General features: G+C 43.0%; 1 protein-coding gene and 2 long non-coding RNA genes across 12 annotated transcripts in view; 2 read left to right on the forward strand and 1 right to left on the reverse strand.

Annotated features, from left to right (window-relative positions):
• CES5A (carboxylesterase 5A) overlaps window positions 1–25,710 on the reverse strand; it is a 224,508-nt gene that overhangs the window by 140,315 nt on the left and 58,483 nt on the right. The window contains exons 4-5 of one of the 10 annotated variants that reach the window (XM_072967397.1): window positions 9,867–9,931; window positions 7,775–8,012 (exon numbers count right to left, since the gene is read on the reverse strand). The exons of 8 other annotated variants lie outside the window; for them this stretch is intronic. The gene's annotated coding sequence lies outside the window, so the exon portion shown is untranslated. The remainder of the gene's footprint in view (window positions 1–7,774; window positions 8,013–9,866; window positions 9,932–25,710) is intronic. One more of the 10 variants, XM_072967395.1, reaches the window with a different exon arrangement.
• Window positions 298–5,272, forward strand: LOC140698130 (uncharacterized). Its single transcript, XR_012075645.1, has 3 exons — window positions 298–477; window positions 4,447–4,578; window positions 5,194–5,272. It is a non-coding gene; the product is annotated as an uncharacterized lncRNA (long non-coding RNA).
• LOC140698131 (uncharacterized) overlaps window positions 19,865–25,710 on the forward strand; it is a 37,872-nt gene continuing 32,026 nt past the window's right edge. Inside the window, exon 1 of the long non-coding RNA XR_012075646.1 lies at window positions 19,865–20,093. This is a non-coding gene — a long non-coding RNA (uncharacterized lncRNA). The remainder of the gene's footprint in view (window positions 20,094–25,710) is intronic.

Here is a 25,710-nt window from a genome sequence, read left to right on the forward strand (position 1 = left end):
GGTAAGGGAACTCTTAGAAAAATTAAATGTAACAAATCAGTGGGCAGAATGAAATGGATCCCTAGGTAGTAAATAAACTTGCTGAACCACCAACAACTCAGAAAAGTAACAGTGAGTGAGGACAGAAATTTTGCTTTAAGTCTTCAAGTGAGCTTGGGAGAGAGAAGCCTTTTGGGTGGCTAGTAACTTCCAGGGCAAGAGGAGCAGTGAAATGACAAGAGGGGAAGTGGCATAGAGTTCCCCTTACTCAGCCTCCCTCTGTGGTTATGACATCATGTTCCGAGGCTGGATCATTGTCAGGGTTAGAATAACTTGGACTACATAAAGAAATCAATCCCCCCAGTATTTATTGAGCACCCCTCATGTCCAAGGCACCATACCAAGTGAGAGATGCGAAGATGAGCAAGATTGGTCCTGGGTCTCTGGAAACACCCAGACCATGGGAACAACAGCTGTGAACACAGTAACAGGCAAAAGGTAAAAGGCAACCAACACTGTAGCAGAGTTACACGCAGAGCATATGTGAAAAAGAAGAAAAAATTCTTCCACCAAGAATATCAGGAAAGGCTTTCTGCAGGAGGTGGTGTTTGAGCTGACTTTGAAGGGTGGATAGGAAAAACGCTTGAAGCAGAGTAAAGGCATTCATCCATCCATCCAACTATCCACCCAATAAACAGTTACTGTTAGTGACTTACTTTCTGTCAAGCACTGTGCTAGTTGTTGACAACATTTTGAGTAAAGAGACAGAATTCCTACCCTTGAGAGCCTTGGGGAGCCAAACATTAACCAAAGCATGAAACCTTCAGAAGTAAGTTGCAGTGTGACAATGCCATGAGGGTGGTCCAAAGTTTGGTCTGAGGCTCTAACAGGAACATCTGACCAGACAGAGAAGTTAGGGAAGGACTTCCTGTGAAGTGATGGCAGAACCAAGATCTGAAGGGGGAGCGAGAGACATCAGGCAGAGAGAGGGGACGGCAGCATTCCCAACTGAGAGCATGGCACGATTCAAGGTGGAAAAGCACATGATGAGAACAAGGGGCTGGAACAGTCCAGGGAAGCTGGAATGTGATGTAGGGGAAGAGCGGAGACGAGGCCAGAGGCAGGGGCATGTAGAGTCTTGGCGGTCTTGGTGAGAAACTCCTGCCCTTTATTCCAAGAAATATTCTTAGAATACTTTAATTAGACAGTCTTAAAAATATTTTAATTGGTGCCATTTATAGTGAGGGGAGGTAGGAGGTGGCATGATGAGAGTTTTATTTTGGACAGATCATTTAGCTGAAATGTGGAGACTGGATTAGGGCCACAGTGAATAAACTAATGGTCCAGCAAGGGATATGGTGGTAACTGGGACTGGGAAAGCAGCAGTGACAATGGGGAGAAATGATGTCAGGAGATACGTAGGGGTAAGTCAGCAGGACTGGAAGGTAGACTGTGGGGCTTTGGTAAGGGAGAGGGAGGCATCGAGGATACCTCTAGGTTTCAGAACTGGACAGATGGCAGTGCTGATCCTAGGTAAGGACAATGGGAAAAGGCCACTGTGGCAGAGAGAGACTAGCCGTGGGGAATCCAAAGTGTGAAGGTATGGTCAATATGTGCCTCCTCCAGTAGACCGCAAGCCCCTCAAGAGGAGAACTCTGTCTCTTTTTACTCAACATTTGTGTCCTTGGCAACTGGTACGGTGTCTGACAGATAGCAGGTGCTCAGTAACCACTTGTTAATTGAGTGGATAGTTGGATAAGTGGATGATTCTTCAAGGTGCCTTCAGATATCTAAGAGAAGTCAGGTAGAAAGCTGGATAGATGGGCTGCAGCTCAGGAGAGAGAAGCAATAGGTGCATGATCACCCAAGGAAGGGAGCTCAAGGGAGAAGATGAACAGGCCCTGGAGTGAGCCTGAACTGAGCCTGAACGAATTCCAGCAGGTCAGGGCCAGGTAGAAGAGGAAAGGAGCACAAAGGAGAAACAGAAAGGGCCAAAGTCAGAGAGAGGATTTCCAGAAGGAGAGAGTGGTCAACGGGGTCAATTGCAAGTAAGATGAGAACTGAAGAATGTCCTTTGGATTTAGCAGCACTGAAGTCACTGGTGACCTTTGTGGGAGCTGTTTTTGTGCAGCAATGGAGTGGAAGCCAGATTGTAGGGGGTGAGGAGTGGGAGGTGAGGAAACAGCGACAGGGAGTAGACACAGTCTTAGGGGCAGCTTGGTGGTGAAGAGGAGGAGAGAGGCGGGGCAGAAGCTGAGCAAATGCAGGAATGTGTCCGGCAGGTTTGAAAGGTTACAACAGCCTGGCATGGCCAGAACAGGGGTTCCTGTGATTTTTTTTTTCTGTCCCACCATTCCCAGAGGAACAGACATCTCAGGTCATTAACAGAAGTCAGAGCATCAGGAGAAAGAGTTGATTTCACTGGGGTGATGAGCTTGACTTTTGGAGATGTTCCTTTTGGGGGACTTATCGAGCAGGCGTGGGAGAGTGATGTCTGCAAGGGCAGCTGGGAATATGGTCTGGGGCACTGCTGGCCATATGCAGCTACCAAATCCAGCCCCCAACCTGTTTTATATGGCCAGCCACGAGCTAAGAATGGTTTTCACATCTTTAAATGGTTGAAAGAATCAAAAGGAGAATAATATTTCTTGACATGTAAAAAGTATATGAAGTTCAAATTTCAGTGTCGGGAGGTAATAAGGTTTTAATGGAATGAGTTTACGGCCACACTCATTCATATATGTATCATCTAAGGCTGTTTTGCGCCACTGCTGTACAGTTAAATAGTTGCAACAGACCAACTGGCCAGCACAGCCTAAAATATCTACTATGTGGCCCTTCACAGAAAAAGTTTGCCAATCCCCAGTCCAAGGCATGAGAGCAATCAAAGCAACTTCCTTACAGTTAACATCATGGAAAAGAATCACGCTAAAGGGGACCACATCACACTGAGCATTAAGGGAAACAGGTGGCTGGCCATTTGTGGGGTGTGGAGGGGATGGCAACAGCCTGATATCCCTGGATCTATGATGGACACTTGTTTCCCCACCACCATCCCTCCCACTTGCCGATGTCATGAACAGGCCCCCACAGGGCTCAGCATAAAGGACACTTCTTCAGGGAAACATATCCTTCCCCAACTGAGTCTCCCAGCTATCTTAGACAAAGCTCCTTACACTTCTCCTTTACAGCATCTATTGCCATGGTAATGAGATAATTATTTGTAGAATTCTTGGTTTCCTGCCTGTCTCTCCCTCTGGACTGGGAACCACTTTGGTGCAATGACTAAGAGAACAGATTTTGGAACAAGGCTGTTTGGTTCAGTCATGGCTTGACCATTTACTAGGTGGGTTACTATGGCTCATTTACAGTCTCCTGGTCTCAGTTTCTTCATTGGTAAAATGGGGACAGTGAAAATCTGTACCATTCAGGGTTGTGAGTATTAAATATGATATTTTGGCCAAACTTTCTGCGGGACTGCTGAGCCATTTGTGACCTGCAGACAGAATAAATTTAGAGGCTTACAAGCACTGCTTACACCTGGAGACAGTCAGCCACATGAGTGACTGAGCTCCTCATTAATTTGCCCTTGTGTGAATCTTTATGATGGTTCCCAGACATGACGACAGAGTCTGTGGCCATGAAGTTCACAGAAGAGAAGAATGATCTCCAATGCCTTACAGCTATGACATCCTATTCCCAAAGAAGGGGGTCCAAGGCTTTGGACCTCTCAAGGGGCTTTGAGCCTTCAAAAATCCCCTGTCCCAATGTCATCCCAGTAGGCAGACCCATGGGATTTCTCTAATACTGTTTTGTGCTCAGTGCTTAGTCAACTCTGTGACAACTAAAGAGGAAGTTCATAAAATGCCTCCTAGAACTCTGCTCTTGGCCATGATGGAATAACTGGTGCCAACTAGTCCTGCCATTATACGCTCACTAAAATGTAAAAGACTGACTGTGCTAAGTATTGGTGAGGATATGAAGCAACTGGAACTTTCACACTACTGGTGAAGGTGTAAAATAGAGCAATCACTTTGGGAAACAATCTGTCGGTTTCAAATAAAATTAAACATACACTTACTATATGACCTAGAAATTTCACTCCTAAGTATACATCCAAGAAAATAAAAAAATGTCCACATGAAGACTTGTGCATGAACACATATATTCACAATAACCAGAAATTGGAAACAACCCCAAATTATAAATAAGTTGTGGTATAGCTATACAATGGCATACTTATTCAGCAACAAAAAATCATGAACTATTGATACACACAATATGGAAGAATCTCTAAAAGGCTATGCTGAGCAAAAAGGACGCAGACACAAGTGTGGTGGTGATTACATGGGTGTGTACATTTGTCAAAATTGATTAAAGAGAACATTTTAAACAGGTGCATTTTATTATGTACATATTATACCTGAAGAAAGTTGACTTTTTAATAAAGAGGTTTTTGTCCCACAGGAGACTGCAGTTCAGATGGGGAAACTGGATCCAGAATACAGAGGCGCTCCCTGTAATCACACACAAGCCAGAAGGGCATTCAGCACTGGTTTATACCTTGCATCCCCAGGGGCTGTGGAGATCTGAGGAAAGGTAGGTGGATGAGGGACTAGTTAGTATACCTTTCAGGGGGAACCTGTCCAGGGATCCAAAAGGAAACAGAGACTCTGAGGCGTGGAGGGAAGGCTTGGCACAATGAAGTGAATGGCCTCCAGTGTGGCCATACAGAAGTCTGCGGCTAATTCAGATGAAGTTAGATATGGGAAAGGAGCAGAATATAGAGAGTATATAAGGCTGAAAATGGACATTCTTGTAAGTAAGTTCTGAGTAGGGCAATGGCAGATGGGAGTGATCTAGCTGTGGGTGGGAAATCCGAAACTGGGAACCCATGAAGGAGGCTCCTGCAGGTGTAGACATGGATTGATGGACGCATGCTCTACAGAGTGGACCTGGGGATACAAAGGGAAGAGCAGACCAAAGAACCATTCTGATGAACACAAGCCTTTGGGAGATGCTGACTCTGTCTTATAGAACTTTCTGAACCATAAGAGAGACAGCCAGCCCCAGTGGATGGAGTTCAGACTCTGAAGTCCACAGACTTAGCTCCAAGCCTAGCTCTTCTACAAACTAACTTCGGGAAATTTTTAAAGCACCCAAAACCTTAGTTTCCTCATTTGTAATATGGAAATAATAATTCTTAACTTGCAGGGTTATCAAGAAGGATTAGAGGCAAGGTGGATGAAGCACCTGGTGCAAAGGAGATAATAAATGACAGACATTATGACAAGTCCTGTGGTTGATCACAGATTCCGGGGACCACAATACAAGGTGCCTCCTTCCTGTGGATCTCCGGAATGGGGTCATGGCTACACTGGATGAGTCAAAAGAACATATTAACATACACATAAACATACCAGTATACCATCATCAAAGACAAGCAACACGAGGTATAAGCATTGTTCACATATGTGCTGTGTCGGGGCCACAAAAAGAGTGAGGTGGGTCCCTTTCACTAATTAACAAAGGGTCAGGGGGTCTGATTAGGGAGATTTGGGCCAAAGGGTTCAGAATTTGTAGTTCTCTGTTGAGAGAGGATGCCTTTTTAATTTGCAAATTGACCGAGAGTAGCCTACTTAGCCCAACGTCTCTGTCATCAAGTGGCCCCCTTGACGCTTTGACGCAGGCATCTGGCTCTCAGAGAATCCTAGGAGACCACTGCTCCAGAATCTCGTCTCCAGGTAGGGGCGTGTGTTGGGGATGTCGGGCAAGCACAAACTTAGTGTAGTTGCTCAGATCTAGGGAAGATTATTTTCTCTACATTGAAAGAGACAGAGACAGGCATTTACTGATATCCAGTGTTCACAAGGCAAGCACTGTGCTAAGAAGCTTTATCTGGATTGTCTAGAATAACCATTCACTCAATCTACAATTATTTATTAAGTTCCAACAGGCACTGTGTGAGATGTTAGGGATGCACTGGGATCAAGGAGACAGATATGTAAACAGATCATAACCACTGAGGGACCAGTACCACCCAAGCATGGGTCCAGAGCAGAGAGCCAGCACCTAACCTGGCCTTGGCAGAGGAAGGAGGTTATGTGTGTGAGTAGAACACTCCAGGTAGAGGAAAGAGTAAGAGCTAAGGCCTGGCAGGGAGACAGACAAAGAGAGGTTCATTAGGGGAATTAACAGCAGTTCCTAAAGTTGGAGCAGAACACGGCAATAGCAGTAAGCCATTTGCCCGGTCACAAAGGATTCCTATGCCTGGAATGGAGTTACTAAGTATAGCAAACAAAAACGCAGGATCTAAACCTGGTGAACACTAGCCCAGCCAGGTGATCAGGGTCAACATCAACAGCAGTAAGTCAAGTGGACCTGCATGTACCCTTAACGTGATAGACCAAATATGGCACTTGACCTCTGTGGTCCTCCTGCCCAAAACATATTACCCCAGTCTAATCATAAGGAAAACATCAGAGAGACCCAAGGTGAGGGACAGTGTACAAAACACCTGACCAGTACTCCTCAAAATTGTCACGATCATCAAAAACAAGGAATGTCTGACAAACTGTCACAGCCAGGAGGAGTCTAAGGAAGTATGACAACTAAATGGGGTGTGCTATCTTGGATGGGATCCTGGAACAGGAAAGGACATTAGGTGAAAACTGAGGAAACCCAATAAAGTACAGATTTTCAGTTAATGAGAATATATCAACATTAGCTCATAATTGTGACAAATGTATCATACTGACGTAAGATGTTAATGTATAGGGTAACTCTCTGTACTGTCGTCATAACTTTTCTATAAATCTAAAATCATTCTAAAATAAAAGTTTACTTGAAAATACAGGATTCCAAATTAAATCTGAATTTCAGATAAACAACTAGGTTTTGTTTTTAGTATTGGGAGCATAACCACACTAAATGATAATCTGTTGTTTGCCTGAAACTCAAATTTTACTGGGCCTCCCAGAGGCCCTTGCCTGGAAGGGAAGAGCTAGTGAAGGACCACAGACAGGAAGGTACATAATGCATAATTTATATAGTAGATACACAGGTGAGGAAACTGAGGCTGGATGGTTTTACCAGAGTCGCCCGGCTAGCTTAGTGCAGAGCAGGATCTGAACACATGCCTGTCTCACCCCACACCCAAGTCTATCCATTACACTCCAACACCCCACAGAATTCTATCTAGAAACATCCACCAGCACTCACTGTGGTGGGCAAAGATTAAAGGAAGGTAAAGAGCAGAAGCTGTGTCTGGAGGACCCCAGCAAAAGCAGCCAAGGACTTCTGTGCACCAAAACTCCGGGCCTCCCCAAAGCACAAAGCCACATTTCCTGCTGGTACCAGCTGCCCACTGATGACCCCTTTCCCCTCCTGTCTGGCCCTCCCCATCACAGTCAAACCAGACACATTCAAAGCCATGAACCAAAAAGTTGGAAGGGATCTTTGGACCCATTCATCCAACATCCCCCTTTGAGCAGGATTCCCAGACACAGTTGTCCCCGCAGACGTCACCTCCTCAGTCTAGGTCTTAACAGTTGGCTCTAGCCTGTGACAGTCTTTCCCCACCTTTAACCTCCACTACCAATTTGTTTAGGTATCAGAAAGCAGTTTACCAAGCTAATTAGAGCTATGTGTTAAGAGTCAACCATCTCCAAGCAAAGGCCCAAAAGGCTCCTCTGTGTGGAAAGAGAAACTTTGTAACGTGTAATCCAGCTGCTCAGGGATCTTTCTGTCTCATCTCCTCCCCATCTTGTTTCAAATAGATAATCCTGCTTCATACCTGGGTTCCACAGAGATGAGGTTAAATAACTCCATTTAAATGAGCACAGCCCAAGGGTGGCTTTAGTTTAGCAGCACATGGAAGAAGGAGGGGGAAGAGAAGGGTGACGTGCACTCAGCTGGCACAATCTCCTGCAGGAAATTAGTGACGCCAGCCAGCATCTCCAGGCCCCTGCTGGACTGTTTCTCCTCCTCTCCTATGTCTCAGGGGATGGCCATCCCACTGTGGCTTACCAGCTCTGAAAGACAAAGAGGGCAAAGCTCTCAGCCTGCTGTGTGCCTACCTTCAACACATCCCCCCCATGAAATCACTGATAAACAGGGCCCTGCCAGGGGTGGGAGGAAGGGTCCGGCAATCCTCTTTTCTCTAGAAATGGGATTGGAAATGGGGTAATCGTCTAAATGGGCAGTCCTGATGAGTCGATAAACATAACTCCCATTTTTATTACGGTGATGAGGCTGCCTGAGCAAGGGTAATCCCTCTCCTGGGCTCCAGGGGAGATTGCCAGGCAGCCAGTCACCACCCCGCCCTCCACCACGGCTGCATTAGTCTGATGGGAAGAGGCACTGAGCTCTAGACAGACTGCATTTCATAATGGCATTTAAAAGCACAGATCCTGGGGTCACGCCAGGGTCCAGGACACCGCTGACCGAGCTCCCTGTCTCCTTGACACGGCCCTCCTGCTGCCCCAAACACTGAAGGGCCACAGATGGTCTGAAAATAGGGCTGCCCTCAGTCATGTGAGGTAAAAAAGGTGTCAGGAAAGACCCCAACTTAAAATGGCCCGAGAAAACATGGTATAATGGAAGAACCTCTGGGTTCCAGCCCCAGCCAATCCACTAACTCTTGAGGCCTTGGCTTCCGCAACCGCATGACGTGATTTCACTTTCCTCACCGCATTATGTGACTGTTAAGATCCTTTCCTGCTCTGTCATGTAAAAGACCCACAGATTCACAACTCTCCCAGCCAGCCAGGAATTCCACCCTTACAGAGTAATTCTTTTGTGTTTTAAAGGCTGTTTTATCATTGACACCTCCCTTGAAATCATAATCTTCCATTTTATTAATGAATACATTATGGAAGTGAGGCCCTTAGGGAACAGGACAGGCAGGAGAGGTGTGGGCTTGTGTTACAAGGGGTTTAGGAAGGGAGTTAGAAAAACACCCAAGGCCGTGTCATCTGGGGCCCACTGTGTGGGCAAAGTCTACATTGAGAATGGATGAGGTCCAGGCAGATGGACTGTAGATTAGGGCAGCTGGTTCTGCTGACGGCAGGTCTCAAGGACCTTTGGAACAAATCACAGACCTTGTGCGCCCATTTGGTTCCTGAGTGGAGTCTTTTATCTTCCCCCATTCACTCATTTACTCAAGTGCTGATCAGCCAGGAGGCCATAAAGTGCAGCAAAATTAAGACTCGATTTAGACTCAGAATCTGGGCCCTAGCTTCAGAGCCAGCATTTACTAATCACATGACACTGAACAAGGCATGTCACTATTCTCAGCCAGCAAAATAAGGTAAGTGCCTGCCTCGCACACTTCATGGTCAGGGGTGCCATCTTGCAGGAGTTTACATGAGGGGCACCAGCCAGAACTGGGCAATGTACAACTGGCACAGCCAAATGTTGCAGCCTTGCCTGTAGTTAAAAGATATCAAATGACATGTGATACATTAGCCATGAATACTGTTAAGACAACAGTATTATTACACTGGTCACAGATGCTAGAAGAGGATGCTGGATCCATAAAAGACATTTGAAAAAGTTAAAATTTAGTGGCATCAAGTTTTGCTTTCTATCCAATTCAACAGTGGTGGAACAGTAGAGCAATTCATTACATCATCCTACTGCTGTCATTGTGATTCAGGACCACAGGGACCATAGAAAAGATTAAGCAAAATAAGAGGTGTGGCCCCAAGCCCAGGTCTCCCAGGCCCCAAGACTACTCTTCCCATTCATTATAAGACACTCAGGGTCTCAGTTAAGATGGGTTTCCATGATAGACTTCTCAGATCAGGAAAGGAAGTTGGGGACCAGATAGGTTTACCCCAAAAGGAGGTTCCCTAGGCTTCATGTCCCATCACACACCAACTCACCACCAGCTCAGGGCAGCAGGTCTAAGAAGGCCCACTCCTCTCAGCCTTCCACAAGCCACCTGTGCCTGGGAAAGGAGGGAGACACAGATTCATGACCTGCCACACTGCCCACTACCCTACCAATTTCCAAACCCCTCACTCATCCCTGCACATCGGCAACCATCGGGTCAGGCAGGTTAAAAATGTGAAATCATGTAAAGCCCCTTGATCCACTATGGGTGAAAATGGAAATGGGAAGTACTAGAAGCATTTGCTCCCATCTCTCCTTTTTCCTTTCACAGCCTCAATTCAGGTCATCTTAATCAGATGCATCTTAACATGTCTCCCTAGTTTCATGACTCTCTGCAATCCGCGCTATACCCCTCCCAGAGCTACTGCTCTAAAACACAGCTCTTGGTCTGTCACATCCTTGTGTCCCAGGCTGCACAGTGCCCCCATGCCTCAGGGACAATATCTTGACTCAACCTCACCTCTGGTTACTTCCTCCCATGTAGCCTACACTGCAGTCCCACAGGGTGGCCTTCGTGCATTTGTTCATCCAATGCATGATTAATTGAGAGTGTAAGGTGTATCAGGCAGTGTGTTGGGCACGAGCAGTGTAGGAGAGGGCAAAACCAGCCAGGCATCCCAGAGCTTACACACTTCCAGGGAAAACAGACATTAATCAAACAGCCACAAAAGTACATGTATGGTTAGAAACTGATATTTGATAAGGAAATGTGCTGAGATGTACAAGGAGGAAGGGCTGAAGCAGTCTAGGGCAGGGGGAGGGCCATCAGAGAAAGTTCCCCTGAGAAGTGACACTTAAGCTGATATCTGAAAAATGAGAAGGGCTGAACTAGGCAAATAGGGTGGGAGTGGAGGCAGCAACAGAAGAGCGGATTCCAGGCTAAGGGAGCCACTTGGGCCTGGGGCCTGCGAGGAGCAGAAAGAAGGCCAGTGCCAATAAACAGAGGTGGGGGTGCTGGTCAGAGATGGAGACAGGGAAGTCGCCGGGGGACAGTTTATGAAGGGTCTTTAGAAGCTCTACTGAGGACATGGGTCTTTATCCTTAGCGAAATGAGAAAGCATTAAGAGGTTTTAAGAAGTGGAGGAGGGGAATTTGGGGAACGTGGGGCATAATCAGATTTGCATTTTGAAATGCTCACTCCAGCTGCTGTGAGGAGAAGGGGATGGGGGCCCAGTAAGGAGGGAACTGCATCCATCTCAGGCAAGGGATACAGATGTAAACTTGGGCTAGGAGCTTGAAGTGGAGAGTGAGCCAAGCAAGTGAACTGACCAAGCCTGAGTTTACCCAACCAGATGGGTGGGCCGTGCCATCTGGAATGATGGAGCACCAGAAGGTGGCCAGATTTGGGTAAAAAGATCCTGAAGTCGGTTTAAGACATAATGGGTTTAGGGAGTCTTTGAGGCCTCCAAGTGGAAAGATCAGTGATAGCTGGGTCTGGGATGGAGATGTACATTTCGAGAGCCATCTGCACTCAGACCATAACGGACAATGTGGACATGAGTGAAACTGCTTTACGTCATCACTTGCGGTCACCTTCTATAGTCACTCCAGCTGTGCCTGCCCCCACACCAGGAGACAAGGTCTCGCTGGTGCACGGTGACCCTCAGGCCTCTGTACCTGCTCCTGTTGCTACAGGGCCCCTTGTATCATTTTGTGGCCACTCACTTATGTGTCTTCCCCACTAAGGATCCAGCGACACCTTGGGGACAGAGACTCCTGGCTCTCCTCCTGACATCCTCAGCATACAGAGCAGATCCTGGCTCTTGAGTGAGCAGTAAGCTACATGCCCACTTTGTTGGCCCAGCACAAAGCCCCAGTGCAGTGTCACTCTGGAAGTAAGAGAGAACACAGGCCAGACGCAAGAGCCTGAGCTAAAAACCAGTCTCAGAGCCCTCAGGTGGAAATGGTCCTATTCCTTACCTCTACTTCCAAGAAACCAAGATAGGTACTAAAGAATTTTTGAAAGAAAATGGTATTGATGTTTTCCCACTATCACTGTAGATAAGGGGACAATCAGATATTTGTTGGGGAGGCATTTTCTCTTCTTATATACAAGGCATTGACAAGTAATGAGTAAGCTCTGCCTTCAAAGAGCATCTAGTACAATTTCTTACTCAGAACCTAGTGCACTGATTAGAATTCAAAACACAGTTGTTACAAAAGTACATCCAAAAAGTTCTCATTACAAATTTTTAATTTTGTATCTATATGAGATGATGATATTCACTAAGCTTATTGTGGTCATCATCTCATGTAATCATGTCTGTAAGTCAAATCATTATGCTGTATACCTTAACTTATTACAGTGCTTATGTCAATTATATCTCGATAAAACTAGAAGAAAAAAAAATTAAGTTTAGCATGGCGCCGCAAAAAAAAAAGTTGTGCCTCATTTCACGTATCTATAAGAAACAAATCAAAGCTTGAGTCCTTAAGGAGCTTAGAGTCACATGAAAATATAGGACAAACAAAGAAGAAAAGTTAACTTTATCAGTACATGCAGAGCTACCCTACAGTCTCCAAAGTCTTTTTTCAAATTAGGAAAAGGTACCCTTCCTCCAAACAGACACAGCCCCTTAGTGGGTTTTGTGACTTGGCCCTGCCCTGGCCAGATGTCCTTGTGCAGTGCACACCCTACACAATGTATATGTGACACCGGTAACAAGTGTTATTCACAGGGAGGGATCAGTATAAGACGGTTGAGCCAGGGAACAGGTAGAATGAAGGAATGAAGAAACACCTGCAAGAAAGGCCAGAAGCATGTCCAGTGACAAATCAGGTTTGACCAAAGCAAAAGTGCTCCTGAGGAGTAAGGAAATGAGATTGAGGGGTTTGGTTGTGGAGTGGTTATGGAAGGACCCAAACACCAGGCTAAGGAGTTCATATTTGACCCTGTGGTAGCTGAGCATTGCCTAGGGACATCACCCGTTGTGGTGGTTAATTTTATGTGTCAACTTGAGTGGGCTTCAGGGTGCCCAGATTAAACATTATTTCCGGGTGTGTCTGTGAGGGTGCGTCCAGATGAAATTAGCACTAGACTCAGTGAACTCAGCAAAGTAGGCTGCCCTCCCCAATGCGAGTAGGCATCACCCAATCCATTGAGCACATGAATAGAACAAAAGGTGGAGGAAGAAGGAATTTGCCCCCTTTTCCTGCCTCACGACTTAAGCTAGTACATCTCATCTCATCTTCTGCTCTCAGACTGAGATTTACCAGCTCCTCTGTTTCTCGGCATTCCGACTCAGACTGAATTACACCACTGGCTTTTCTGAGTCTCTGGCTTGCAGACAGCAGATTGTGGGACTTCTCAGCCTCTATAACTGCAGGAGCCAATTCCTCATAATAAATCTCATTTTAGATAGAAAGAAAAATAGATAGACAGACAGACAGACAGACAGATATCCTATTGGTTCTGTTTCTCCAGAGGATCCTATTACATCCTCTCTTCCCCAAAGCAATGCCATGGAGAGTTAGGTACCAGCATCAGTGCTCACCAGAATACCCACTTACATCCTACAGGTCCACAAAGAATGCCGTTGGACAAGAAAACAAATATCTTTGTGCTGACGTGGAATCCTAAATAATGTCTCATCCTTTGCATTTACAACATGCCAAAAAATACGTATTTTATACAAATACATTCATTTTTATAAGTCTCATATAATTAATAGGATGAGAAAACAGAGCAGTTAAGGGCTTTGGAAAATCCACAGTGGCAAAGCTGGGACTGGAACTCAAGTCTCTTACTCAGAATGCAGTGCTCAAGGGCACTCAGCCTCCCTGCACTTGCCTCGGCAGGGTCCCTCTTTCACCAGCCACCACACTGAGTACTTGAGTCTGCCAGCCCTGGGTCCTCTCCAAGAAAAGACAAAGCTTCCAAACAAGCAGTAATGACATTGATTATGCCAAGCCAGAGGCAGGGGATTCTGGATCATTTCCTTGAAATACTTGCTAGGCAGCACCCGGACCCTCACCCCCACCACCCCTCATCCCAAGAAAGAAATGTATGGTACTTCATTAACATGAAAGGAAAATAATTCCCTGTGGATTTCTGCAGTCTCATTTTCGTAGCTTGTCAAATGCCAGCAGCAAGCCTGTCTGGCTACATTGTTAGCTTGGCTCTATCTTCTTTTGTAGTGTTTTGCAGATTGCAGCAGCCCCTTTTTCTTTTTCCTCCAACTGGGCAAAAACATATTATCTTTGAGCTTCCTGGTGTATCATTCAAAAGACTTCTCTGTTAAACTTGTTAAATATAGTAGTCTCTTCTACTATCACAAGCCATATTTTTTTCCTCCAAGAAAGAACATGAAAGTTACTTTTAACACCATACTCGATGTGATCAAAATATAAATAAATAAATGGAAGATTTTCCAACATGTCATGCAAAGCATAAAACACATGCAGTTCAGAATATGATAATTTTTAGTTATTATATTTACATTCCCTCCCCGCCTTTTTTTTTCCTGTTTCACCCTTTTTTTACTAAGGAAGTTGAAATGAAAGGGGGTTTGCCTCTTTTTCTCAAAGACCCAACTTTCACTGCTGAGTTTCTCCACACCTGAATTCACACATCTCCCACATCATGACAATAACCTCCATGGTAACCACTCATGACACCGTAAACACAATGCGATAGCGGAAGAAACAAGTTACTGAGACCCTGCTGAATGCTCATGGCCTATATGATCTAAGGGACTCCAAGGCAAGGACAAAGAGAATTTTGTCATGATATTTTAGCAGAAAAGTCATTCTTGTGTTTTAATATTTATTGGACTTTGAAGCTGCTTGCTGCCCAGGAGCCTGTGAATATGGTCAAAGGGCCGTGACATTTTTAAAACGGCACCACAGCACCTGCTCCCAAAGGCTAACAGGGCCAATAGATTTCAGAAGGCTAAAGTCATAAGTCCCTAACAATGGTTAGGTCTCACAGGTATTTCTGATGGTCAAAAGACGGGCTCTTGGAATGGTTCCATGGTTTTAAAGAAAACAATGTATTCCTGGAAAATCTTTTTCTACTTCTACTTTTTCTTAACTATCCCCCCACAATGAATTGCCCAGAGCCTCAAGTAACTTTGTGGACAGCAGTCAAAAAGAAGAGTGGACATATCACGTGTGTGTGACACATACACCACACAAACTTCACAGAGAAGAATGGAAGCATTTTACTGTAAGGCAGTAGTAAGATGTGAGATGAATGTTAACATCCACTTTTCACAGGCATGTTTCTCTGTAAATGGCCCCAGTTTGGGGACTCAAAATTTTATTCCAAATACTATTAGATACATCAGGGCTCTCAAAATGTGGATTTCAAGTTGGAGACATCAAAGCGCATTATTTACTAAAACCTCTGTGGCTTTCCCCCAACTCCTTTCTTTCACAAGATGCTATTGTAAAATTCAGGCTGCTTTAATCTCTGTGATTGAAAAAAAGAAAAGCGCAGCTTTAAGAGGAATTGAACACACAATCTAAGAGCTAAAAAGTAAACATCATCCAGTGAGCTCCTCAATTTAATTACTGGCCCAAGAATTTCAATTTACATGTGTTTTAATTATTCACAGAAGGGCTCACCTATTGTTCTCTGAATACAAAATTTAAAAAGCAAACAAAATGGAGGAGAAAAGGCTTCCTGAATGGCTTCCAAGGATTAATCTTTGCATTCTTCTCATTTTTTTCCCAAATTTGGGGATAAAATTCGTTGCGGAGTATTTGATCCTAGGGAAACACTGAGTTTGACTTTGTGAACACAAACTACATCCGACCATTATTTTAGCAAACAATTTCAGAAACACAGGGCTTTAGCAGAGGGCTATATAGAACTCTGTACAGAACTCTGCATAAATAGAATAACACAACTATGTTTCCTTCTGGGATGCAGGAAATCAAACTGCATGAATCTGTTTGCTGACTGAGTGAATGCGTAGTGAGTGAGTGAAAGTGTCAGAACTCCATCACTCATCACGCCTTTTGATGTCCTTAAACTTCTACTTGCATTTTTAAAGTATGTTAGTTTGTTTTGCTCGTCCATCTGGGGTGGCCAATTTTTGCCAACAGAAAAAGAAGAGCAAAATTAATTTTAATTGACGTTAGTTAAAAAAAATGCATCACTCCAGATTTCTATAAAGTAGAATTGTCAACATGACTGGGCATTGCCAAAGCTTCAAGGAGCCTTCAAATGACTATAACTGACTTGCCAAAGACTCACAATAACACCCAGGGAAAAAGCACTTTTCATTACGAAGGAATAACCTTTTTATTAAGGCTGGAGCCCCTTACTCCAACCCTGCTAACCAGTCAACACTTGGCCAAGCAAGTCTGAGTTCCTACAATGAGCAAGGAACTCTGCTAAATGCTTTGGGGGATAAAAGATGTCATTCTTAAGGAGCTTGTAAAGAGAGATTAGGACTTTTATGTTCATGTGGAAACCATTAATTACAGTCAGTATGTGCTTTGAAAGTTCTAAGGAATAAGAGACCACTTCTGAGTAGCAGGACCATTGTGGGCTTCATAGAAGTGTAATAGTTAATCTGACAGGATTCAGCAAGAATCAATGGAGAGACATAATATATGTAATGACCCAGAGCCAGAAGCCTGGGATATATTTAGAATAAAGAGCAGAGGACTGGCTTTGTGGAGTGTCTGTTGTGGCCTGGGTGCAGAACAGAAAAGAGGATCTTGCAGGTCAAAGCCATATACCCAAGAGTGGATAGTATCAACCTATACTCCCAGGATCTGAGTGAATGTCAGAAGAGAGAAGGAAAGGGTTGCCAGGAGCCTATAGTAAGTGTTCTAAAGGAGACATCCACAGCTTAAGACAGAGACACAGTCATGGTGAGTTTCTCTGGCAGAAGCCAAGAAAGGAAAAGAAGAAATGTGGTTGACTACTAAGCCTCTGGGCTCTTAAGACCTGCCCAAGTTTATCCTGTTGGCCTGGAATGAGTCTTTCTGGGACCCCCGTAAGTGCAGTGGCTTTCACTCAGTAGTTTCTTAAAGGCATCACTCTTACTTCCAACACTTTTACCACCTATAACATATTAGAATGCATTGGCTGCTGCTTCGGGGATGGCCACAACCCAAAGACAGCTTGTTAGGAACCATTTGCTTGCCAACCCCAAAGTCCTCAGGTGTTCAGCAAAGTTGGGGACACTTGGCAAGATCTTTGGTCCCCAAACTAATGATGTGAAGAACTCTGGGCTAGAAGTCAAGAGAGTCGGTACTAGCTGATCCTTGCCTGGGCATTAATTCCTTGTGGACTTTGGGTGAGCCTCTTCCTCACTCCAGGTTCAATTTCATTCATGAAATGAGGAGGCTGGATCAAATACTTGCTTTCATATCTTGCACTCTGTAAGTGGGATCATGTGACTGTCCCAAGTTCATGCAGCTATGTAAAAGTGAGAGCCTGGACGAGATCCTATGCCTCCTGACCCATCAATCCAGTGTTCTTTCCATAATGCTGGGCTACACAAGCAGGAGACATTAATAGTAACAGCTAATATTCACAAAGTGGCCACTGTAGGTATATGTCTATATGCTATCTAGTTAGTCTTCACATCAATCATTTGAGTTAGATAAAGTTGTCAAATCACTTTACAGATAGGAAACAAACACAGAAATATTAATACATTTGCCCATAAGCCCCAAGTTAGTCAATGCAAAGCCAGGATTTAAGTCGGGCAGCCCAACTTCAGAACCCATTATCTTCATCTCTACTCTCCACACTACAGGGTAGAATAAGGAGGAGCAGCAGAGCGATATAAAGAACATGGGACCTTAAAATAGAAAACATGGCAGTCTTCCAGTGGTGAAGTCACAAGCATGAGAGCTTTCAGGAGAAATATTTCAGTGTTAATTGCCTGAATAGCTCCCCTTTCCCTCCCCACAGATGACCACACGATCAGTCCCTGGGGGATCATTTACGATCCAGTGGTCTTCACTGTGGTCTGAATGGAGTACAAATAATGACCACATAGAAAATCAAGAGACAGTGGCCTCCTGGCTGACTCCCCCAGCTCAAAAGACAAGGAAAACCAAAACCACCACAAGTTATTCTTACTACAAAATAAAATCTGAGAGGAAGCATCCTCTTAAAATCTTCAAGAGGCCAAGATGACATCACCCCTAGGCACACAGGTGCACATGCAGGAATGTCCAGTAGAACACATCTCAAATTCATGGCTGGGACAAGCCAGACATTATTTTAAATATACTAAAGGGAGAAGGTACTTTAAAAACTCTAAAGCTTCTTTCAGAGGACTATGCTACATGATCTCTATACTCTCTTTTACCTATGACATCTAAGATCTCTGTTCTAGGGGTTTATGAGTTGTTCTGAGCAAATTTTCCTATTGCTAATAAAAATGTGTTAGTATGGTTGCAAGAACCCTGCATGAAGACTGGTAACCTTACTTCTAGTCCAGTGCTTTCACCAACCGGACACTTGACCTTGGCTGGTCACTTGACTTTCTCTAGACCTGGCTCCTCATCTGTAGTGAGAGGGCTGATCTTGTCAGAGTTCTGTAGTTCTGTGAGCCAGTCAAGGACCAAGAGCCCCTGAACCCCATGTTTTGCTAGATGGATCCACTGAAAAAAATTGTGATCCATGAGGATTAAGTTCAAATAATAAACAAGAGGCCATGAATGCTCTTCTGAAAGAGGAATTAGTTCAGATAGAAATCTGCACCTCCGTCTGGGTCTGGAAGCTTGGCTTGGCACTGACCTGCTGCCAAGCCTCGGGGGCTCCTCAATCTATCCACACAGCAGGGAGAGTGAAGGCTTCTTCCCTGGAGGGATGCTTGCATGAAGCAAAGCACTGCAATCCTAGGTGACCTCCCTGGAGGGAAGGTTTTGCCTCCTTCTCTGGGAGAGCTTAGCAGTGCAGATAGTAGAGTACATGAGGTAATGAGCTGTGTAGAATACGGCTAAGAGGAGAGCAGAATATAAGACCAGTGAACATTTCTGGGGTGGGGAAGGGAGCCCCCTCATCACACTTCATGATGCTGCCTCATCAGACCATGGGTTTTCCCATAGTTCTGCCAGAAAAACCCTCCATTGCATTCTTATTGGCCACGCACCTGGATGATCTCTGGCTATTTCTCCCTACCTTTCCAAGTCTGGGTTGTATTTACCAAAATTTGTATTCCCTGGAGCTTCTAGGATCTTTCTAATGCTGTCCTATAGAAGTAGATTAGCTTTATTCAAAATTCAGTGTTATTTTCAATACACAGAGTTACACTTGGGTACTTTAAAACGAACTTCACATTTCCAGCTGTCCAAGAGTAGAAGTCACCATTCCTGTTCATTAATGTACTTTCCTAGACATATAAAATCAGAGAATAGAGGATCTGCATCTGGTGCACTGTAGCAGGATTTCTACATGTGATAAGATGTGGGGGGAGTCAGATGGCCCAGTTTCTATCACTAAAATATAAAGCCCATTAGGGGAGCAATATTATAGTCACTGCATTGACCCAGTAACTAGAATAGCTTCTGGCACAAATATTTATGGAATGGAAGGACGAATGAATGAATGAATGAATTCTGACTCTGAAATCCTAGGGTTCTCTGATTCTTTGACCTGTATCAATTGTACTCTCACCCTGACTCTGATTCTCATTATTTACCATCTCCTAAAATGATCTGTACTCATGTCATCTCCACATTTATCTGGTCCCAGGGCTTCCCCTAACCCTCATATGACAGACTGACTGCTTTATTTCTTCATGAGATTAATTTTAAAAATAATAACAGTAGCTATCATTTGTTGGATGCTTAAATATATTAATCACTATGCTAGGTACTTTAAATATATCCATCTCTTTTCATATATAAAACAATCCAAGGAGGTCATATTATTGCTTCCATTCAACAGATGAGTAAACTAAGGCAGAGTATATGGTTTGCCCAAGACTACCCACTTGGTAAGTGGTAGGGCTTAGCTTCAAACTCAGGCAGTGTGACTTCATAGAGAATGCCCTTAACCCCCAGACTTGCTGTGTCAGCTTCAACTCTGCTCGTAACTGGAGAATTCATCATAGATCTCTCAACCAGAGGAAAGGACGCCCAAGGTCTGTAGGCCTTCAGAATCATCTGGAGCACTTCATACTCTGTCAGGTTCTCCAAGGCCCTACGAGCTAACTCTCTAGTTTTCATCTGAGTTACTGAAGAGTATTCTTCAAAGTAGAAGGATCACAAGTGACAGCATGAAGTTTATTCAAGACCAGGTACCAAATTTTGTACCAGTTCAGACCTACAGTTAGAAAGAACTCAGTCTAATTAGATATTTACATAAGCCTTTCATTATCACTGTATACCAACATCTATTATGCTTGGCCTGTAATGGATATTAAATAACTTTATTGAATTAATAAACTAATGAATGAGTAACTTAATAGAAAATTTCAAGTTAAGATCCTAATTTTTTATACACAACAAGATGTCATTATTCTTTGAAAACATAATATCTTCAGTGTCTGCCATGTTCCTAGCACTACCTGGGGGGCCAAGGGAAACTCTTAACTTCTAGTGAGGAGATACAGTTGAAGTGGGAAAACAACTAGACTTCAAATATTCTAACTTCACAAAAGCATTTGACACTATCCTGTGTCTCAGAACAATCAAATGTGTTCTTCTAGATTTTTCTATACATTTAAAATTATTTGAGTTAGGTTAAATAATCAAATCCATTTTAGAGATGAGAAAATGAAATACAGAAGGGTTACGTCATTTGCCAATAATCACACATGTACGAAATTTCTGCAATATAGATTGCTATTGGTGAAATTGTTTGCTAAAGGTAAAGCCACATTTTTGTAAGTGGATTTATAATAGGATTTTGTGACCTTTACCAAGGTCACAGTTAAAGTCACTAGGCTGATGTGGACTCCAGAGACAGGCATAACGGCTAGGTATCCATATACCTCATATATATATATAGATATAGATAGATACAGATACAGATATAGATATAGACATAGATATAGATAGTACCTCACACTTTCCAAGGAGTCTTAACGTATCTTATTTATCTCTCTAATAAGTTATCAGAGAATGCTATTCCCATTTTACAGATAAAGAAACTGAGACCTATCAAGTTAAGAGACTTATCCAGGGCCATTCTATGAATTAAAATCAGAGCTGGAACTAGAAAAAAAATCTCATTTGTAATTTAAGGTTATTTCCCATAAGCCCATACTAGTATAATATATTGTATATAATACAATGTTTGGTTTGTGCTCAGCTATTAACGAATCCATGTATACAAGTTTTAAAAATTGGACAACATGAGCATAGTTAAGCACTGCAAGTTTGGAGGACAGAAATGCACAAAAGAGGGTCAGCTGGGGAGAAGGGGTGTTCTCCAGCTCAAAAACTTCATGATGTTATGATCTTAGAGAAGTAAAAAATGAAGAGTTCTTTGTTGATAAAATGTGAATAAAAAGTAAAAATAGTCCAGAAAGGGTGTTTGTAATGGGGGAGTCCTACAAAAATTGGTCCCTGAAGTCCCCACAAAGATTTGCAAAAAAGAAGCCCTCAGAACATACTCACTGTCTGTGGAAGTCAGACCCAACCTTCTTAGCTAAGAATAGTTTTCAGTCTAGATGCTTCTTCTCTAAACTGAAAGGTGGAAATGACAATCACTGATCAGTAGAGAATTTAAAGTTGAATTCTTCTCAAAGATAATTTACTCCAAGTAAAAGATTTATTGTTAAATATTACTTATGATTGAACAATAGGTATCATTAGGTAAGAGAATTCTGAAGAGGAATGAGTAAGCTTCTCTGCAGAAATGAATACAGAAATCTGTTCTTGATCATCTTGATCAGAGTAATGACAGGAGTAGGAAACCTATAAAGATGTTTTGATAAACTTACTCAGTCAGGTGCCCTAATATTTACATGTAAGTTCAACTAAGGATTCTGCAAAGACTTAAGACAACTACTCTCAAGAGCTATAAAAAGACAGGCTGCCCCTATCCCAGCTCCTTTCACTTGGCTAATGTAACTTATGTATAAATTGTTACTCTCCTCCAGTTCTGACTATAAATTGCAGATGAGATAAATTAGGACAGGATCAAAGATAAGGACTCATGTTGAAGAGTATCTTAGAAGATGGTTGTCTTAGAAGGTGGCTTTTGAAAACATGTAAGCTGTCAACCCGTAGTTAGGAGGAAATTAAAAGAGGAAATGTGTCCCTTTGAGACACGTATTTTCTGAAAACTATATGGTTCTTAAGGAGAAGATTTTGGACTATGAAAAACAGTTGGCAAGAGATTGCACCCTATTACTGCATACCACTGGGAGTTTGGGTTAGAATTTACAATTTTGGCTTTAAGCAGGACACTCGGTGTCCTGGCCACCTTCTGTAAAAGATTGGCTGTGAACTTTGCCAAGGACTTATTCACATTTCAGCTGACCAAAATTTTTAATAATTGTCTGACTTCCAAACCACCTATTCTGAGGTCTTCTGCAGCAGCCCATGGGAAACAAAAGCCTTCATTTTCATTTCAATTTCTCCTTTGACTGGCTCCAGCAAAGAGTCTCTTCTCTCTCTAGGGATTCTTGATAAATATATAGCTCGTAAGGAGAGCAAGCAAGGAGTTCAATCTGTGACAGGAAGGATAGAAATTATGACACCTTCATAGGACTCTCAACAGATGCTCACTGCACAGAGGGCTTAAAGGAACTAAGAGATTGTTGTTGCTGTGGCAACCATGCATGCCTAAATGAACAACAGAATTAATAGTCCTAACAGGTTTTGGCAGTGTCAACAGGATGACAACATTTGCCTTTACTGGGGGATGTGTAGGCTCAAGAGCAATCCCTCTTAGACATGATTCTCATGTAAAGAAAAACAATGTCCAATAAGAGCAAACAAACAGAACAACCATCATGTACTTCCACATAAACTTCTCCAAGCCAAGGGCAAGGGTCATGTTATTCTGCCTCCCTGCTAAAGTTAAAAGGCACCTTTCAAACTCACAGGTCTTTTTGTGATATTCTGTTTAATTTCATCAAGCTATTGCTAGTCTCCTATTGAGCTTTTGTTGTAAGCAGATAAAGCTAAGGGGGAGCAGAGGGGAAGAAGAAGGAGATACAAAAAGGAAGAAGGTAAAATTAGCTACAGTGCATAATTGGACCCTGCTTGGCCTTGACAAGGCACAATACATGTTAATTAAGTAGATTAATATGTTGCTTGCTGCAAGGGGCTATTCTAGACAGCAGGAAGTAAGTTTAAAACAGGTAAGAACTTTTTTTTTCTGGACTAAGGTTAGTTGAGCTATTGCTCTGAATAACTAGACGAATTTTATCCTTGGGTAGAGATAGGGAAAGGGGAAAAAAAACTTTCTTTGGATGTTAGATATTAAAAATCCATTGGGCTAAGTAACCTTTAGATCATGAGTGATTTTTTAGAAATTGCTCAGTCACTGTTCTACTAATTGAACTGTACAATGATAATGTTCATGTAATATATTGGCCTTGCAGATAAGTGTAACATTCTGATCCAATTTTAGGCAGAAGTTTTATTCCCCAAATGTTTATTATAATTGTGTGACAGAATTGGCTACTCCAATAGTTGAAATCAAGAGAATATTTCAGGCTGAATAATTTGTCCAAAGTTCTGGGCAATGGGGAATAAAGTTCTTTGTCAGGTAGTATTGAATTGGACGTTTAAAGCCTGGTGCTAATGAGCTGGGCCACAGGCATGCGTTAGCTGGCTTAGAACAGAGTCAGGTCAGCTCCTCAGTCAGAAACCTTAATGCCAGTCAGTCCACTCAGAAATACATCCAAGTTTTCCAAAAGCCTAAACAAAAACACATAATGAGCACCATGCAAGCCCATCGTGGCTCAGAGTACATTTGTATGTAGCCAATAAATAGATTTGAGATTTCACCTTCTTCTAAAAAAGAATGAAGCACACACCAATGTTTACAAATCCCATGTAACGAATCATGCCCCGAAAGTGCTCTAAGTAGACATTTGAGCACTATAGAATATGAGTTAGATTCATACAAGTACTGCTTTTCATGACTTTATGATATCAGCCCAAACACGTGTTAGTTCTGCAAATAGGCAAATAAGTAAACTTCATTTCATTACAAAAGCAGAGATATATCCTTTAAATACTATATTATGGAGTTATGAAAGTCACACATGAGCTTATGAGGATAAGCTGTCATCTCAAAAGTTCTTTCCCCTCTCTACCCACCTCCCATGAGAATCTCCTCTTATGATAAGCTTGTAATATATAATAGAACATATGTAGGTGATAATATAAAAGTAATCATATATTATTTATAGTAAAAATCTTCCATTGCTAATGTCTTATTTCTTGATCTGGGTGCCGGTTACATGGATGGATTAATTTCATGAAAATTCATCAAGCTCTACACCATTTTCTGAATGTATGTTAGAATTCAAGGAAGTTTTCTGAAAACCTTTTCTTGTGTCTGCACTGCTGAAGTATGCAAATAGTCACATGTTGTTTTAGAGACAATGCATTTGTTATAAATAACGTTAAAAAAAGTTTTGTATAGTAACTATATTTTAAATGCACCAAATAAATTATTTAAATAAAATATGTGGGTTATAGCTCTGGCTTAGCCACTACTAGTAGCTGAATTTGAGCCTCTCTGCACCTCACCTGTCTCTCGCACTTAAAAAGGACTAGATGAGCAAATGGTCCAGTGTCTCTTCCAGATTCTGAGTTACATGATACTGGGTAACAGGCCACTTGAGAAGCGAAAATCCTTTGGTGAATCTTTCTGTAAAGCAACAAGCCACTTCCTGGTTTATCTCTTTTTGTAAACAAGAATTTAATGGGGGAGACAGCTGGAGGGAGCAAAAGCCTGATTGAAGTGATAGACTTTGACCCACATGACTTGGCTCTGTTAACCACAAGAAAGCCTCTGTCTAGTCACATAATTCTGGAGTCCCAGAGAAAGGAGAAGCTGCTAAGTATTTCCTCCATTAAAGTTTGATAATTCAGTAAGATGAAAGTTAATATTTTCCTGCCAGAAGAATTGTACAGAATTTTCAGTGGAGCTTAGTTGACCACTCATTCCATACATTTATCAAGCTCCTGCTGAATGCCAAACTTCCCGGTAGCTGTTGGGGATAAAAATGGCAGGAGAGAAGATGGGATGCTGCTCTATGGGTATCAGGAGCTTGTGAGGGACACAGACAAGTAGACACCCAATTACAGAGGTATTTGTATGTTAAGTGCTGTAAAGGGAGAAATGGAATGTGCGATGCGACCAAAGCATAGGAAGAGCATGTTACCCACGAGGGGGCTGGGGTAGGGTGGTAGGTATGCGGGAGGTTTTCTGCAGCAAGTGATGTCTAAATAGGAGCTAGCCAGATAGCCATATTTAACTCTCATGCTAGAAGGCAGTACAGCCTAGAGTGGGCTCAGGAGTCAGACTACTTAGCTTCAACTCCCTATGCTACCCCTCAATAGCTGTGTGAGCCTAGGTAGGGCTCGTACATGCTCACTAAGCCTCATTTTTCTCATCTGCAAAATGGGAATACTAAGAGTACTCATGGGTTGCTGTAAGAATTAAGTGAGAGAGTGCATAGAAGCCCTACTAAGACAGAACCTAATGACTACTATTGTTATAATTAATAGTGAGACAGATGTAGGGAGGGGACAGCAGACTGTCCCCGAGAGGGGACAAAGAATCTGGCCATTTGGTGTCCTGAGATCAGTCCAGGCCAGCTGAAGAGAAGAGAGGGAGAAGGCAATGAGATGAGCCTGGGATGAGGCTAGGCAAATGTCCCTGTGGGTGGTGGTTAGGAGTTTGGAGTTCATCCTGAAGGAATGAGGAGCACTGAAGTATTC

The sequence above is a fragment of the Vicugna pacos genome, chromosome 9, assembly GCF_048564905.1.
Source record: "Vicugna pacos chromosome 9, VicPac4, whole genome shotgun sequence".
Taxonomy (NCBI): domain Eukaryota; kingdom Metazoa; phylum Chordata; class Mammalia; order Artiodactyla; family Camelidae; genus Vicugna; species Vicugna pacos.